The sequence below is a fragment of the Primulina tabacum genome, chromosome 13 (genome assembly GCF_025594145.1).
Source record: "Primulina tabacum isolate GXHZ01 chromosome 13, ASM2559414v2, whole genome shotgun sequence".
Classification (NCBI taxonomy): domain Eukaryota; kingdom Viridiplantae; phylum Streptophyta; class Magnoliopsida; order Lamiales; family Gesneriaceae; genus Primulina; species Primulina tabacum.
Window position 1 is genome coordinate 7,859,676 of NC_134562.1, and position 17,309 is coordinate 7,876,984.

At 41.0% G+C, this 17,309-nt stretch overlaps 1 long non-coding RNA gene across 2 annotated transcripts in view; it reads right to left on the reverse strand.

Annotated features, from left to right (window-relative positions):
• Nucleotides 1–2,310: 2,310 nt before the first annotated feature.
• The window catches only part of LOC142523387 (uncharacterized), an 84,332-nt gene continuing 69,333 nt past the window's right edge, over nt 2,311–17,309 (reverse strand). Inside the window, exon 2 of one of the 2 annotated variants that reach the window (XR_012814638.1) lies at nt 2,311–2,726. This is a non-coding gene — a long non-coding RNA (uncharacterized LOC142523387). Of the gene's footprint in view, nt 2,759–17,309 lie in introns of both variants that reach the window. The other variant, XR_012814637.1, reaches the window with a different exon arrangement.

The window sequence follows — 17,309 nt, forward strand, 5'->3', positions numbered from 1 at the left end:
CATTTATTTTTTTTCGACCGTGCGACTTATCTGTTTATCCAATCGACGAACCGACTTCAGTTCTGGGATCGTTGACACGAGGCCTTCGATTTGAGGTATAAATTTTATATTTTTGGTGATGTTTGAAATTCGTCGATTTTTGGATTATATAGAAATTAAATATTGTTGAATAATGTATGATTTTAATGAAAAAGAGATGATTATAGTGATGTTATTTTGAATTATTCTCAATTTATTATAAATTGGGAATTTTAATCATTGGATTGAGATTGAAGAATTGTTTGTCAGTTATTATTAATTCTGATTATATATGTGGTAGATTAACCGACAAGAAACTAAGTTTTGAAGTCGGAATTGAATTATATTATGATTTCGATTTGATATGAATTTTTGAAGTTTCAAAAGATATTTTAAACTTATATTGTTGATTTTGAATTATGTTATTGATTGAAATAAATATGTTATTGATGTAGATAGATTATTATACTGCAATCTAAAGCTACATCAACTGGAAACGAAGAATTGAGGTATGTTGCGACCGAGTAACATACGACAGGTATCTGTATCATATGATATATGTTTGATTGATTAGATTGAGAATACATGTTTATATGCCTTATTTGTTGAGTTTATGTGGCATACATGACATGCACGTTGAGCTATTATCCTTGGATACCCTGATATGATTTGATTTGATTCTGGGGTTTGTGAACACGATGCTATGTTTGGTATTACATGACCCTTAAAGCATAGTCATTTGTGGCCCCGATGATTGATTGAGATTTTGGATTTGATGACGCTTTGTCGACGTTATCATATGAGTATCCCTGATTGAGGCCGGTGTGCCAGCTCGAGCATTGATTTGATAGCGATCCGTTTGATTATGACATGTGCTCAGTTGATGGGCATTTGACCTGATACCTCCACGACATACATGCATTGCATATCATATATTATTGTTTAGATATCTGTGGTATATATTGTGGTTGCTTCAGACTGAGCTTTGCTCACCCCAGATGGGGCTGTTGTTGTCTTTGTATGTGGACAATGACTGATACTCTAGGATATCAGGAGACCCGAGATGGTGCTTCTGGAGGGAGTCACAGTTTGAGCTGAGGTTTTATGTTTTGTTTCCCAGTTTATATATGTATATATATACCGGGACATGTCCCGAGGATATGATTGTTTGTCTGTATTTGGGTTTGATTATGTGTGGGCATATTTTATGATGTGAGATGAAATACTATTTTTTAGTATTCAAATAAGATGTTTTTGGCTCATTGTAAAAAAAATTTAAACTCGTTTTTCGCTGTAATTAATTAACCCTAATCAGATTGTATTGTAATAACGATTAGGAGTTAAGAGCCTCACACATTAGACTAATAAGATCATTCATTCAAAATACTTTATCTTAAATTTTATTAATGAAAAAACAATGATAAAATACTTTACCTGGTTATTGTTTATCCTTTTTTTCACTGTTCACCCTTCATGAATAAGAATACATTATTCGGAGCCAGTTTCAGGATATATTTCAGCTTAATTTTTAGAAGATTCCACACTTCATTCTATACAATAATTTTAGAATCTTAAATCAAGACACTGAAATCTATAAATTAATTCAGCTTCTAAAATCAAATCTTTGTAAATTTTATAACAAAAAACTTAAATCAACAAAGAAACAACAAAACTGGACATATATCATACACACCACTGTCACAAATAAATACCAAATCATATGCATATAAACAACAAAACTAAGCATATCATAATCAACACAATAAAAGGCAAAACAACATATCAATTATTATAAAATGCATATTACCATATGCATATATATCTCAATGGAAACAAATTATCCTAACCATTAATTCTAATAGCACAAATTCCAGAATTAATAATTATATAGATTTCATGTACACATATCCCAATGGCTGCAGTTTATCTCAATAATAAACCAGAGCATATCATAAAGAAGAAACTTACCATCTTCTCTAACTGTGGATTTTCAAATTCAACTATCTGTTTCATGTACCTCATCATACAATATCCACATTCAACATAACCACTTTGTTTTAGGTTACCCTATATACAATGAAATTGAAAAGTTAATGCAACAATCACAATCCAAATAACAAGAACTATCCATTCATGTCTTCATACATAGGCACAATTCATGTCGTCAATTATTTAAAAACATGGCCTTTAACAAAGCTGATTATTGGGACCAAAATCTATAGTTAAAATTGTTTCTACCAGTACTGAGGGGACAAAATATTAATTAAATTACCTGCAAGGCCAACCCATATCCCTCATTGCATCTTGTTCTAAGTATAAATCTGAAAATAAATGATGTAGATATTGGGTATGCAATAACCCAGAAACTAAGAACATTCTCAATAAACACAAATAATAAGCCAACCTAGTAGCAAATCGAATGACATAGATATAAGTATCCAACCTAATCATATCTAGCAGGAAAAACAAATAACTAAGCTTAGACTTGGTCAGACAGTATTCCATACCTTTCACTACCTCTGACATGCTGGAAAAACAAGACAAAAATGATAAAGCCAGAATGATGGTCAAAGTTAATCAACATTACCTTTGAGATAACTAACAGAAATATTAAGGAAACAATGACAACTAGCTTACCCTTGAAATGGTTTTCACTAGGTGATCATCTTGTTCCTCAATGGTCATTCTTTCATTAACACTAATCCGCCCTGGTTCAAAAAAAAATAGAATAGTCGCCCATCTGTGACGAAAAAATAGAATTTTGTTGATTTAACTCAAGAAAATAAAAGGCTTCTAACAACTATTCTCTGCCTTAGATTTTAACATAGCATGAAACGAGATCAAACAAACCACGAATATTAAAGAAAAATATTCAAAAACAAATAATAACTTGAGTATAAAGAAACAAAAGATTGAAAATAAATAAATGATAACATTGATAACAAGGTCTTCCCAAGTTCTAACTTCTATAGAACAGTGCGCATAGATTTCATCTCCTTTACTTGTATATTTAATAAGAATAGGAAAAAGAATAGTTGGAAGTCTAAGCATCATAAACAATATTGAATTGTTGGAAATTTAAGTGAAAATTTCTAGAAAAGAAATCCATGCATAAATTATTGAGATTCGGTATGTGTAATAATCTAGAAAATCTATTAGTACCCAGATTTGCACATGATAAGTGCAAATTGTGCACTTAAATTATCCTTATAATGCATATAGATTGTTAGTTTTCTTGGGCGGAATTATGCGTTTTTGTTATTTTTGGTGTGATTTCAGGAATCTAGGAAAGGCTACTACTTGGGCGTGAAAAGGAATGTAAAGGGCGCTTAGAAGAAAATAGCGAGATTGAAAACCAGAGAGACCCGCGCATATGCGCGAGTCAAGGGCGCGCATATGCGTGCGAGAAACGGGCGAGATACAAAGCAAACTAGAGAACCTCGCACATATGCGCCAGTCGAGGTGCGCAAATGCGCGCGCGACACGAATGCAAGATTCTTTAGGTTTCATCGTGGGCTTTATAAGAATGAAATAATTAATTCTGAATCCGACAGCCGACAGGGAGATTAAGGAGCGAAAAATTTAGAGCAAACGGAGGACGGAACGCGAAGAACGGAGATAGAAGACGCTGAGTCCTGATACAGAGACGCACTTTCATCTCTCTTCAACACGTTTCTAATTTGATTATTTACTTTTATGTTTTTAATGATTACAAACAGGTTTTGTATTGATTTAGATTCGAGTATGAACTAATTTTATTTTCTAGATATTGACGTAGTCTTGGTCAAACCTATGTTATTGACGTTGTGAATTTTCATTGAATTAATTCATCATGTTTATTTGTGATTTCTTGTCTTTAATACTTTTGGATTACTGGCCATAATTCGATTGATCATATAATTAAGATCTAACACTTGAGATAGGGGATTGAAATTAGGACAGGGGAAATCACATCGTCAGATGTTTATAACGTGCAAAAGACGTATAACTCTAGTGAATCCATTAAAAGAACCTTGTTTGCATATATTTTGTGTTACGTGATTTTGAATAGACATATTAAAATCAGTAATAGTTGGTACAGTTCTATTCATCACTTGAAAAAGGGAATAGAAAAATTGCAAGTTCTTGGTTAATAAACATGATGCAATTTAATGTTATGTTATTCACTTTTAATTTAGCATAATGAGACCAGACGAAATCATATCTCTAGATTGATTTACTCACTAAATCTCAACTGCTTGTATAAGATTTACCTGATTCGTTATTTTCTCTGAATTGATTATAAACTATATCATTGATTTTTCTAAATAAAGTTGAACTATGTCAATTATGGTACTTAATATACAGTTTTAAATAATTACTCCTCGTGGGATCGATATCTGTATTCATACCAGCACTAAAACTTGACATCGTACACTTGCGGTAGTGAAAATACGCAACAAGTTTTTGGCACTGTTGCAGGGTAAATTATTTAATTGCATATTAATATCGTTACTAAGTAGTCTTGACTTTAATTTAGACTTTATTTTATTTATTTATTTTGTTAATTTAGAATCTTTTCTGTTTTACATTGCATGCTACGATATTAAAATCCCGACTTAATGATTTTTGATCCGGAAATCGAAAGAACTGCCAAGAGATTAAGGAAAGCAAGAAGAGATGAAATTAAAGCAATGGCTGAAAACAGAGATAATCAGAATGAACTCCCGAGAGAGGTGCCAATCCGAGAGCATTTCTTCCCAGTCGCCAACGCTAACTACTCCGGAATAGCTCGCGGAACCATTGCTGCTAATAACTTTGAGCAAAAACCCGCACTCATCAACATGGTTCAACAGAACCAGTTTAGTAGAGCATCCACTGCAGATCCCCATCTTCACCTAAGAACTTTTTTGGAGATCATGGACACGGTAAAAATTAACGGTGTTTCTGAGAATTATTCGATTGCGTCTGTTTCCATTTTCTCTCAGGGAACAAGCAAGAAGTTGCCTCCAATCTCTACCTCTGGGGAGTATTACTACATGGGAAGATTTGGTTACGAAGTTTCTGTCAAAGTTATGAGGCCCGGGGCCGAAGAGGGCGGGGGATGATCGCCGGTGCCATGAGGTAGCACGGACAATGAGCGGCTCCTGGCAGGCTTCTAGGTGGAGGGAACATGAATCAACCGATCCCACACCGGAATGATAGGGATTCCAAGAATGTTCAATGTAATGGACTGTACAGTTGAAGAGGGCTTAAAAAGATTTGATATGTACTACTCATATCAAGAAGGTACATCTTCTTTTCGGTAGCTCATCACATAAAAAAACTCCCAAGTTAAGTGTGCTTGACTTGGGTCAATTTCGGGACGGGTGACCCCCTGGGAAGTTTTTTAGGGTACGTGTGAGTGAGGACATAAGCACGCTGGAAAGACCCGTCTTGATACAGTGATGATAGTCGTCGAATCTGGGGCATTACAGTTGATATCAGAGCGGTGTTCTTGTAAAGGGTTATGTAATGCCCGAGATTTTGATTATTGTAATCGGAAATGATTTGTTGATAATTGAGGTGATTATAGACGGAACGGATTGGACCGGGAAAGACGAAAGAAGAATTGAAGTATGTGCGAGGAATGAGCCTCGCGCATATGCGCGACCCAGCCGGGCGCATATGCGCGAGGTAGGCAGAGAACCTCGCACATATGCGCGAACAGGACCCGCGCATATGCGCCAGTATGGCAGAGAACCTCGCGCATATGCGCCGGGAGAGGGCGCGCATATGCGCGAGCTGCCGAGAAATCACGCGCTAAGACAGAATGTCTCGCGCATATGCGCCGAGGAGGGTCGCGCATATGCGCGAGACGTGCTGAACAAAGAAAGAGCCACCTACCCTTCTCATGCATGATATATATATATATATATCAAAGCTATGCAATTCCTTGAGTTGGAAAAAGGAGGAGAACGAAAAAGCTCAGGGAAGTTCCAAGTTCCTTGATACTAGAAATTGGTTTGCGAACGATCCGTCCTTCTGATTTTTAATCCGACTTCAGTACTGTGTTCCTCTCGACAAGAGCTTCAATTGTGTTTAGTGATTGATTACGAGTTATGATATTGTATCTGTGATGTTGAGTTGACGGGGATATCGATATTGTGTTGCTATGCCGTCGAAACATCAGTAGATTGATATTGATCAGATTCGATATTGATTTGAGATTGTATATTGATATTCTGCTTATTGGGAATGTCATTTCAGATTTGATATTAACAGCTTCTAAATCGATAGCAGATAGATCAGAGTAGCCAAACTTTTGTACTACGAAAAGAAAGGTATAAATCAATGTCGAACCGGGAAGATACGACTCGAGTTAGATCGGACTTGAGTTTCCAAAAAACCACATACTTTACTTTATTGCATTGATATTTGCAATTCATGAGATTGATATGCTTAGTCTATTGATTTATAGCAGAGCATATATTGAGTCATGGGCGGATGTGCCTAGTCATGGGTTGATGTGCCTTATTATTGGCTGAGTTGCCAAGTCTTCGGCAGAACCGCCAAGACACTAGACTTTTGGTGTATCGATGTTGCGTAGGAGTGGATCGACTTCTATTGCGGAGATTCGATACAGAATGCCAGATTCTGAGGGCTGATGTGCCTTGTTATTGGCTGAGTTGCCAAGTCTTCGGCAGAACAGCTAAGACACTAGAATTTTGGTGTATCAATGTTGCGTAGGAGTGGATCGACTTCTATTGCTGAGATTCGATAAAGAATACCAAAGTCTGAGTTAGACCGGGATCCCTAGATTAGGAAAGAGTCGAGTCAGAGATTACGAGTCCAGAGTTTGATTTACAGTTTGATATCGATTCATGTCTTTTAGATTATGATACATGTTATCGATATTTGTTTCATGCTTTTATATATGTTTACATGATTTCATGTATACATTGTTTATACTGGAAATGTATTTCTCACCGGAGTTATCCGGCTGTTGTTGTGTTTGTATGTGTTCATGACAACAGATGGAACAGGATCAGGGTCAAGAGGAGGATGAGAGATCAAGATTAGCGTGGAGATCCGGACTTAGAAGTAGATTTGTTTCATCACATGACATTTAGTTAATGAACAATAGTTTGTTATGATTTATTTTTGTACAATACTTGTACTTTAGATTTGGATGTTGATCTTGTAAATGAAATAAGAATCATTTCATATGTTGCACACTCTTGTATTTAAAAAAAATTTAGACCCAGATTAATTAATTGATCCTAATGATGATTAAGAATACGAATTAGGTTAGGGTCCCCACAGCAGGTGGTATCAGAGCAGTAGGTTCTTTAGACTGAGATAGAAGCTAGTGAGCGGGGTAGATTGAGTTTTCTTTCCTGCTTTTATGTGCTAGCATGATAATATGTTTTACTGCTTTGAAATGCATGTTTACCTGAATATCTGATTTGATTGGAAACATGTGTTATTGAGAATGAATCATAACCGATTCTTGATCAGCAGTAAGATGATCGGAGGAGGACTGAAACAGGTTTGTTGTATTTGGTTACTAATCCTTTTGGTAATCAGATATGCCTCCTCGAAGAATCCCAGAACTGGGAAGTACCTCGAATAATCCGATGGATGATACAGTAACACCGATGGAAACACTACTGAAGAAATCTCAATTGTTTGATCCGTCGACCCTGAAGGGCACTGAGACATATGTCGATTTTGAGAGTGGCGATAGTAGCAGTGGAAAGAAGAAAGATCATTTGAAAGCCAGAGGAAGACAGTTCAAGAAGTCTGGTAGTGGTTCATCCAGCTCAAGTGGTTCACGACAGAGCCAGAATTATACCAAAGTCTATTGTAGAACATGTGGAGGGAGACATCCCACAGAGCAATGCTACAGAGTATATGGTAGTTGCCGTATCTGCAGACAGCCGGGACATTTTGCTAGAGTATGTCCCCAGAGAAGTTCCCAGAGATCCCAGGGAGCAGAATCAGTTGGATCAGTGGCTCAGACTGATAGACGAGCATCAGCTGTTCACTCTTTTCAACCACCGACGACTACTCAGTCACAGCAGAGGTCAGGAGAAAGCCAGACTGTTAACCAGCCTCCGAGACAGCAGGCCAGAGTATTTGCTTTGACTGAAGAGCAGGCACAGGAAGCAACAGATGATGTTGTTGCAGGTAACTGTTCTTTATGTGGTTATCCTGCCTATGTATTGATTGATACGTGTGCATCCCATATATTTATTTCTGAGCGATTCGCATTGATTCATGCATTGCTTGTAGAGTTATTATCGGCTGTAGTATCTGTCTCTTCACCTTTGGGGAGAGGTCTTGTATCAGTGACGTCTGTTCGACATTGTATACTACAGTGTGATGGCCATGAGATTGAGTTAGATTGTATCGTATTTGGGTTATCTGATTTTGATTGTATTATCGCTATTGATATGCTAACCAAGTACAGAGCTACCGTTGATTGTTTTCATAAGATTGTGAGATTCGGACCTGAGATGGCTGAAGAATGGAAATTTTACGATAAGGGTTCTAGATCTAGAACTCCTTTGATATCTGTGTTATCTATGACTCGATTATTACAGAAAAGAGCGGAAGGATTCCTTGTGTATTCAGTTGACATACTGAAATTGAGCCCATCATTGGCTGATTTGCCAGTGGTATGTGAGTTTGTTGATGTCTTCCCCGATGAGATTCCGGGTTTGCCACCGATTCGAGAGATAGACTTCAGCATTGAATTGGTACCAGGTACAGTTCCTATTTCTAGAGCTCCGTACAGAATGGCACCGATTGAGTTGAAAGAATTGAAAGAGCAGTTAGAAGATTTACTGGCCAAGGGTTACATCAGACCGAGTGTTTCTCCTTGGGGTGCTCCAGTACTGTTTGTGAGAAAGAAAGACGGTGCAATGAGGCTCTGCATTGACTACCAGCAACTGAACAAGGCAACGGTAAAGAACAAATACCCTTTTCCTCGTATTGATGATTTATTTGATCAATTGCAGGGTTCTTCTGTGTATTCCAAGATCGATCTGAGATCTGGATATCATCAGCTGAGAGTCAGAGATTCTGATATTTCAAAGACAGCTTTCAGAACTAGGTATGGCCATTATGAGTTTATTGTCATGCCGGTTGGTTTAACAAATGCTCCAGCTGTAATTATGGGTTTGATGAACCGTGTATTTCAGAAGTATGTTGATGATTTTGTGATTATATTTATCGATGATATTCTGATATATTCGAAAAATATGATTGATCATGCTGAGCATTTGAGAACCGTGTTGAGAATTCTGAGAAAAGAGAGACTGTATGCTAAGCTGTCGAAATGTGAGTTCTGGCTGAGACAAGTTGTATTTCTGGGTCATATTATATCTGGAAATGGTATATTATTGTGGATCCTTGTAATACCCGAGATTGTAGGTTGATAAAACGAAATTATGAGTGTTTACATTTGATATGTAATGTGTTCTAAACACTAGTTTGTATAATGATGTAAGGAAACAAGACATGTGAAGGACCTAAAACTCTTTTCTTGGAAATTTGCGGAAAATTAAAGATTTTCTTTTTAAAAGAACTTAAATGGCCTTATTCATAAAATCACTGGTGAATCAAGTTCAATATTTCAAAATATTGCAGCGGAAGAAAATCAAAGTTTTGCCAACAACAACGATTTAAAAATATCCAACAACTGATAAAAATTGTTTGCGAAGAAAATAACAACTGCTGCTCTGAGGTCCTCGGGTGCCACTACTGCCGACCCAAGCTGGCTCACTGGTCCCCGCCCTCGGCCCTGGCCTCATCAGTACCTACAACAATCAAGTCTAGTGAGCCTAAAGACTCAGCATGCATAAATCGCAGGTAACGAGTAAAAATCTGAATTTAAAATATGCATGAGATAAAATATCCTGTCCTGAGGCATACTGAAAATAATCTGTACTGAGCAATTATAATACGTGCATAACTGAACTGGAAGTCACTGTAAAAATATTTGCTCCTTGGAGCCTGTACTGAAATATCTGGTAAAATTTTCTGTTGAGATTATGTTTTACGCCTGTGGCCACTGCACTAAGCTGAACTGATCGGTAACTGGCTACCGGGGAGGCTGAAACTGATCTGAGCTGGCCGGTCACTGGCGACCGGGTGGTACCATACTGAACTGATCGGTCACTGGCGACCGTATAAAATAACACTCCCACATAGTGAATGAACCACAAGCCATATCGCATAAATCTCAAAAATAATCATTTTCTGTTTAATGCACGTAAAATAATTAACTGGCATAATGAAAATTCCTGTAATTTTACCAACTGGATTGGATTGGATCGTTCCCAGGCTCGCTGCAACCTAACTGTGCCATGAAAAATATGCAATAGCTTAAACATGACCAACTATGCAATTTACGTTTAAAAGATGCGACTATGACGCCTAATGACTTCGCATTTAATCATGACTCCGAGCCAACCTGAACCGACACTGAACCGACATATAGTCATGATTAAAATACGCTGAAAAATCATAAAATAATGTTCCTAAAATGATAGGGTCGAAATCTAGGTGGAATGGAGGCCAAAACACGAAACGCTCTTTCGAGAGTCAATTTGGCACATTGCACCGTAAATTCTCGTACGACCTCAAAAATGATCCAAATGACAAACGGTCGAAAACATGACCTTCCCAACTCAATGAGGCACTGTCCAGTCCAAGGCCATGGGCTAAAAGCCAACCAAGAACTCAAACGACGCTTCTGAACAGCAGCATACTTGCTGTCAAAAAATACAGCAGCTGCGCACTACAAGACTTGCATTGGTTTCGAGACTATTGGCCATTAGGGGCGTGAACCACCGACCAGAGACTCTTACCAACATCCCAAGGAATGATTTGAACCATGGCTAAGGGCCATAGGCCAGCCACAATCCGCATCACACCATATCTTAACCGAAGGGTCCAACCGAGAGCAACGTGCATGCGTGTGTAGTGTTTATGCTATGATCGATGTCTTGCGTCGTTCCAGTGGCCATTTGATTGACCATGGCACGATCTAGACATCTAGGAGCATGATATGAACCGTGGCTAAGGGCCATAGGCCAACCAAGATCCACACCAAGCCACAAAAGAAACGAACCATATGCTGAAAAATGGAAGGGCCGAATGGGGAAAGGGGCTGTTCTTGTTGATTATTTAAAAACCGATGAGCCATGGACCAAGCCACCAAAAGGGCAACTTAGTCACGTCTTAGACATGCTAGGGAAGTGATCCAACCATGGCTAAAGGCCCTTGGGGCAGCCAAGATCAGATCCACAACCCTTGACACAAAACTGAAATTTCGAATCACATTTCTGCACTTATGGGGAACTTGCTGTCATTCTGAATTTCCAGCAAGCATGGGGCTGGTTTGAATGGACCAACATGGTCCTAATGCATCCTACTACATGTATACAAGCCGCCTTGGGAGCCTGGAGTCGATCCAATACCTGAAACCATCAAAACTCAGAAAAACGTGAAGCTTGCCAATAAATTCGAAAATTCTGCATGTGAGGTTTCAAAATGTTTTGACATGGATCTCGATTTTTACTTGAATAAACATGATCATGTACTGAAAAATAAATGATAATATGACTTGATTGAGGTTTGAAAGAAATCTAGACATGCCTGGTTTCGTTTTGAAAGAAAACGAACGAAACAACGACGACGCGGCACGGAGGAGGTGGAGCGCTTCTCTTGCTCTTTCTAGTTCTCGATTTTTTTCTTTCCTTCCCTCTAGCTAAGACTCACGATTTTTACACTGAAAATGGATCTGAATGGTGAGGTATTTCGGTGGAGAGGGAGAGGGATTGAGTGGTTATGAAGGTGAGGAGAAGGGTGCACAAAAATAGGATCATATCAAGACCAAGTCCACTCCCCTTTTGAATTTGAATTTTGAATTGATATCAAATGAGTTGGTGGATGCTTCTAGGAGGTGGTGGCCGAAATTTTGCTTATTTTCTAGTCTAGGATATGTCCATTAATTAATTAAATTGTGCTCCCAAAAATCCTAGAATTATCCTACAACTTACATGCAAAGAAATGGTCAAAAGGTTGATGAGTTGGCAATTAAATTGTCTAGCAACTATGGGGGCCGAAAATTGCAATAAAATGAAGGGGAAATATTGTTATCTAGTCAACTAATAATCCTTGAAAGCCTTACTAATCCTTTAATTAATTTAGTGAGCTAACCCATTAATTTAATAACTTAAATGAGTTCATTTCTTAATCACCTCAAATAATTAAATTAAAATCCTCAACTAACTTAAATAATTCCTTAAACTTCTTTTTAACTTAAATGAACTTACTTGCTAGCTAAATTAACTTCTGGAAATATTCCTCAAATCTTAAATTCTATCTCAAAACTCCAACTCCAGTCCGGCCTCACTGAAATAACTGAAATGCTAAAAATCAAACTGCTGAACTGAAATAATAAATAATTAACTTCAAACAAATGCATTTAAAATAATCATGCAATGAAGTCAATTAAATTTAAAAATCTAGAATTATGCATGGCTTATACGTCTACTGATTTACGGGTTCTACAATCCTTCCCCCCTTAAATAAATTTCGTCCTCGAAATTAGAACTCACCGAATAACTCGGGGTATCTACTTCTCATCTCCGGCTCAGACTCCCACGTAGCTTCCTCCTCTGAATGGTTGAGCCATTTGACTTTGACTCGCTTAACCAACTTGTTCCGAAGTTTCTTCTCCTGTCTGTCTAGGATCTGCACGGGTCTCTCCTCATAAGATAAGTTCGGAGTAAGCTGCAACGGCTCGAAATTCAGCACATGCGAAGGATTTGCCATATACTTCCTCAGCATGGAAACGTGAAAGACATTGTGTACTCCGGCCAGATTTGGCGGAAGAGCCACACGATACGCTAGCGTCCCAACTCTGTCGAGGATCTCAAACGGTCCAATGAATCTCGGACTGAGCTTCCCTTTCTTGCCAAATCTCATGACACCCTTCATAGGTGCCACTTTCACGAAGACATGATCGCCCACTGCAAACTCTAACTCTCTCCTCCGCTGATCGGCATAACTCTTCTGTCGGCTCTGGGCAGTCCTCATCCTATCACGGATCTTGACTACTACATCTGCTGCCTGCTGAACCATCTCTGGACCCAACTCTGCTCTCTCTCCTACTTCATCCCAATGAACAGGAGATCTACACTTGCGGCCATACAGTGCTTCATACGGAGCCATACCTATAGACGACTGGAAACTGTTGTTATAGGTGAACTCTACCAATGGTAAGTTCGACTCCCAACTCCCAGAGAAATCAATGACGCAAGCACGGAGAAGATCCTCTAAGATCTGAATAACTCGCTCCGACTGCCCATCCGTCTGCGGATGGAAAGCTGTGCTAAACAGCAACTTCGTACCCAAAGTCGAATGCAAACTCTTCCAAAACGAGGAAGTGAATCTGGGATCTCTGTCGGATACGATAGAAACTGGAATACCGTGGAGTCGGACTATCTCTCGGATATACAGCTCTGCATACTGAACTATGGTGAAAGTCGTCTTAATAGGCAAGAAGTGCGCTGATTTGGTAAGACGATCTACAATCACCCAGATAGCATTCGATCCTCTGGCTGACCTCGGCAATCCGGTCACAAAGTCCATGGTAATGTTCTCCCACTTCCACTCGGGAATAGGAAGAGGCTTGAGCAAACCTGCTGGTCTCTGATGCTCGGCCTTCACTAACTGGCAAGTCAGGCACTCGGATACAAAACGCCTGATGTCCTTCTTCATTCCTGGCCACCAATACAATAGCTGCAGATCTTTGTACATCTTCGTACTCCCAGGGTGAATGGAGTACGGGGACGTATGGGCCTCTGATAAGATGTCTGCTCGGATAGAATCACTGCTAGGAACCCATATCCTATCTCGGTATCTCACAATACCGTCGCTGACTGTATACAAAACACTGCCCTTAGCTTCATCTCTCTTCTTCCACTGTGCCAACTGCTCATCTGCTGCCTGACCGCTGCGAATACGGTCAAAAAGAGAGGACTGGATAGTCAAGGTAGATAAACGAGGAACTCTACCTTGAGGGTAAGTCTCAAGATCAAACCTCTGCATCTCAATCTGAAGAGGTTTCTGCATCGTCAAATGAGCCATCACTGCGACTTTCCTGCTCAAAGCATCCGCAACTACATTAGCTTTACCCGGGTGGTAGCTAATGTCACAATCGTAGTCTTTCACAAGCTCCAACCAACGTCTCTGACGCATGTTCAGCTCCTTCTGCGTAAAGAAATACTTGAGGCTCTTATGGTCGGTAAAGATCTGGCACTTCTCCCCATACAGATAGTGCCTCCAAATCTTCAAAGCAAAAACTACGGCCGCTAACTCCAGATCATGGGTGGGGTAGTTCTTCTCGTGGATTTTCAGCTGTCGAGAAGCATACGCTATCACTCTCCCATGCTGCATCAAAACTGCACCTAAACCAAGCTTCGAAGCATCGGTATAAAGGACAAACTCGCCGGATCCTGACGGTACAGCCAAAACGGGTGCTGAGATAAGAGCTTGCTTCAAGGTATCGAAGCTCTTCTGACACTCCTCGCTCCACACAAACTTCACATTTTTCTTGGTCAGTGCTGTGAGTGGAACGGCAATGGAGGAGAATCCCTGGATGAATTTCCTGTAATATCCTGCTAGCCCAAGGAAACTGCGGATCTCGGATGCATTCTGAGGCACAACCCAATCTCTGACTGCTGCAACTTTCGCCGGGTCTACCTCAATGCCACTGCTAGAAACAATGTGGCCCAAGAACGCCACCTTCTCTAACCAGAATTCGCACTTACTGAACTTTGCGAATAGTTTATGTTTCTGCAATGTCTGCAACACTATGGTCAGATGCCTGCTGTGCTCCTCCCGATTCTTGGAGTAGACGAGAATGTCATCTATGAACACTATCACAAACTGGTCGAGGTACGGCCGAAATACGCGATTCATTAGATCCATGAAGATTGCTGGCGCATTCGTCAGACCGAACGGCATCACTAGGAACTCGTAGTGACCATAACGAGTCCTGAAAGCTGTCTTCGAGACATCAGCCTCTCTCACCCTCAACTGGTGATAACCGGAACGCAGATCTATCTTGGAGAAAATCGAAGCTCCCTGCAACTGGTCAAACAGATCCTCAATCCTCGGCAGTGGGTATTTATTCTTCACTGTAACCCTGTTCAACTCCCGGTAGTCAATGCAAAGCCTCATCGAGCCATCCTTCTTTTTCACGAATAAGACCGGCGCGCCCCATGGAGAAAAGCTCGGGCGAATGAACTCCTTGTCAAGAAGTTCCTGAATCTGCTTCTTAAGCTCTGCCATCTCTGTCGGTGCTAGACGGTACGGTGCTTTGGATATCGGAGCCGTATCTGGCATAAGCTCAACGGAAAACTCCACCTCTCTCTCTGGTGGCATACCAGAGACGTCTTCGGGAAAAACGTCTAAGAAATCTCTAACAATCGGAACATCTGAGGCTGACTGGCTGGGTTCATCGGGGACAGATAAAAAGGTTGCTAGAAATGCCCGACACCCTCTATGCATGAGCTTCCTAGCCTGAACATAAGGAATAATGCGCGGTAAGGAAAAGTACCTGTCCGGCTCAAATAAGAACTGCTCCATTCCAGGCGGTCGGACAAGAACGGATCTCCGCTGGAAGTCTATCAACACTCTGTTCCTCAATAGCCAGTCCATCCCTAGGATGATGTCAAATTCCGGCATCGGTAGCACAATCAGATCCGCATAAACAAGATTACCGTGCAACTCAAGGTCTATATCTCGGATAACATTGGTAGCTGCCATCTCCTCTCCTGACGGCAACACTACTGAAAAGGCTGTATCTAGCCCAATGGTCTGGATCTTGAGAAAGTTTGCAAAGACCTCCGAAATAAATGAGTGAGTGGCCCCTGAATCTATCAAGGCCTTGGTAGCGGAACCAGATATAAAAATTCTCCCTGAAAGAGCGGAGCTCTAAGTTGAATCCCACTACAAGATCTAAACTTATAGACATGCAAAGGTCTAGGTTCCTCTAGCTTAATTTCCCCGAAATAAATCTGAGTAGAGCATGCAATCCTATAACAGTTCTAAGTTCAAAATCTAAATCCCGATTCCCAAAACGCGGAAATTCGAAGAATAACTTAAAGTTTAAAGGTACCTGTCAACAACATAGTCTCCGGGTTGGCTTCCGCGGCATGGAGAGCAAAGACTCTGCCTTGGGTAGGCAGATTCCTCTGAGGGCACTGCAGCAACATGTGGTCTGGACTGCCACACTTAAAACACTTTCCTGAGCCAGCCATACATGCTCCAGGATGGCGACGTGAGCACCTGGGACAGACTGGGTGCTCCTGAGTCCTCGGGGCTGGGCGTCCCCGCTGCTGCTGCTGCTGCTGCTGCTGGCCTCTGTTCCTGGGCGGTCCATGAAAAGGCCTCTTATTCTGCTGCTGATGCTGAAGAGGAGGAGGGCGGTGCGGTGCCTGGACTGGGCGCTTGCCCTGGCGATCCCTCTCGATATCCCGCAGATCCTGCTCTGCGGCTAAGGCCTTGGAGACGGCAATCTCATAAGTAGCAGGGTCAGATACCCTAACATCCCGGCGCAAGATCGGCCGTAAACCCACCAGGAAGTGCATCAGCTTGGCTCTGGCATCATTCGCTATCAGGGGCACAAAGTGACAGCCCCTCTCGAACTTACGGATAAACTCCGTAACCGACATATCCCCCTGTCTCAGGCTCATGAACTCGGTGGTCAGCCTGGTGCGAACCTCCTCGGCAAAATACTTGGAGTAGAAAACCTCCGTAAAGCGGGTCCAAGAAAGTGTAGCCAATGTCAGGGCTACTGAAGCTCCTTCCCACCATAAGCGGGCGTCTCCAGTGAACAGGTAGGTGGCACATCGGACTCGGTCTGCGTCCCCCAGCTCCATAAAATCGAAGATAACCTCGAGGGATTTGATCCATCCCTCGGCAACCATGGGGTCAGATGCCCCAGAGAATTCCTTCGGGCGCATCTTCATGAATCGCTCATACACTGCCTCGGGCCCTGTCGGCCTGGCTGCGGCTGTGGCTACGGCTGCGGCATGGCCCCCCGCAAACTGTGCGAAGAACTGTGCCATCCCAGCTAACATCTGGGCACTCATGTCCTGTAGGGGCGGTGGAGGAGGTGGTAGGTCTCCCTCCGGTCTATGCTCCTCCCTGTCCTCTCGGCGAGGCTCCTCCTCTCTGTTGCGCTCTAAGATGCGTCTAGGGGGCATACTGTTCCAACATAACCCATACGTAACTAACATGCATAA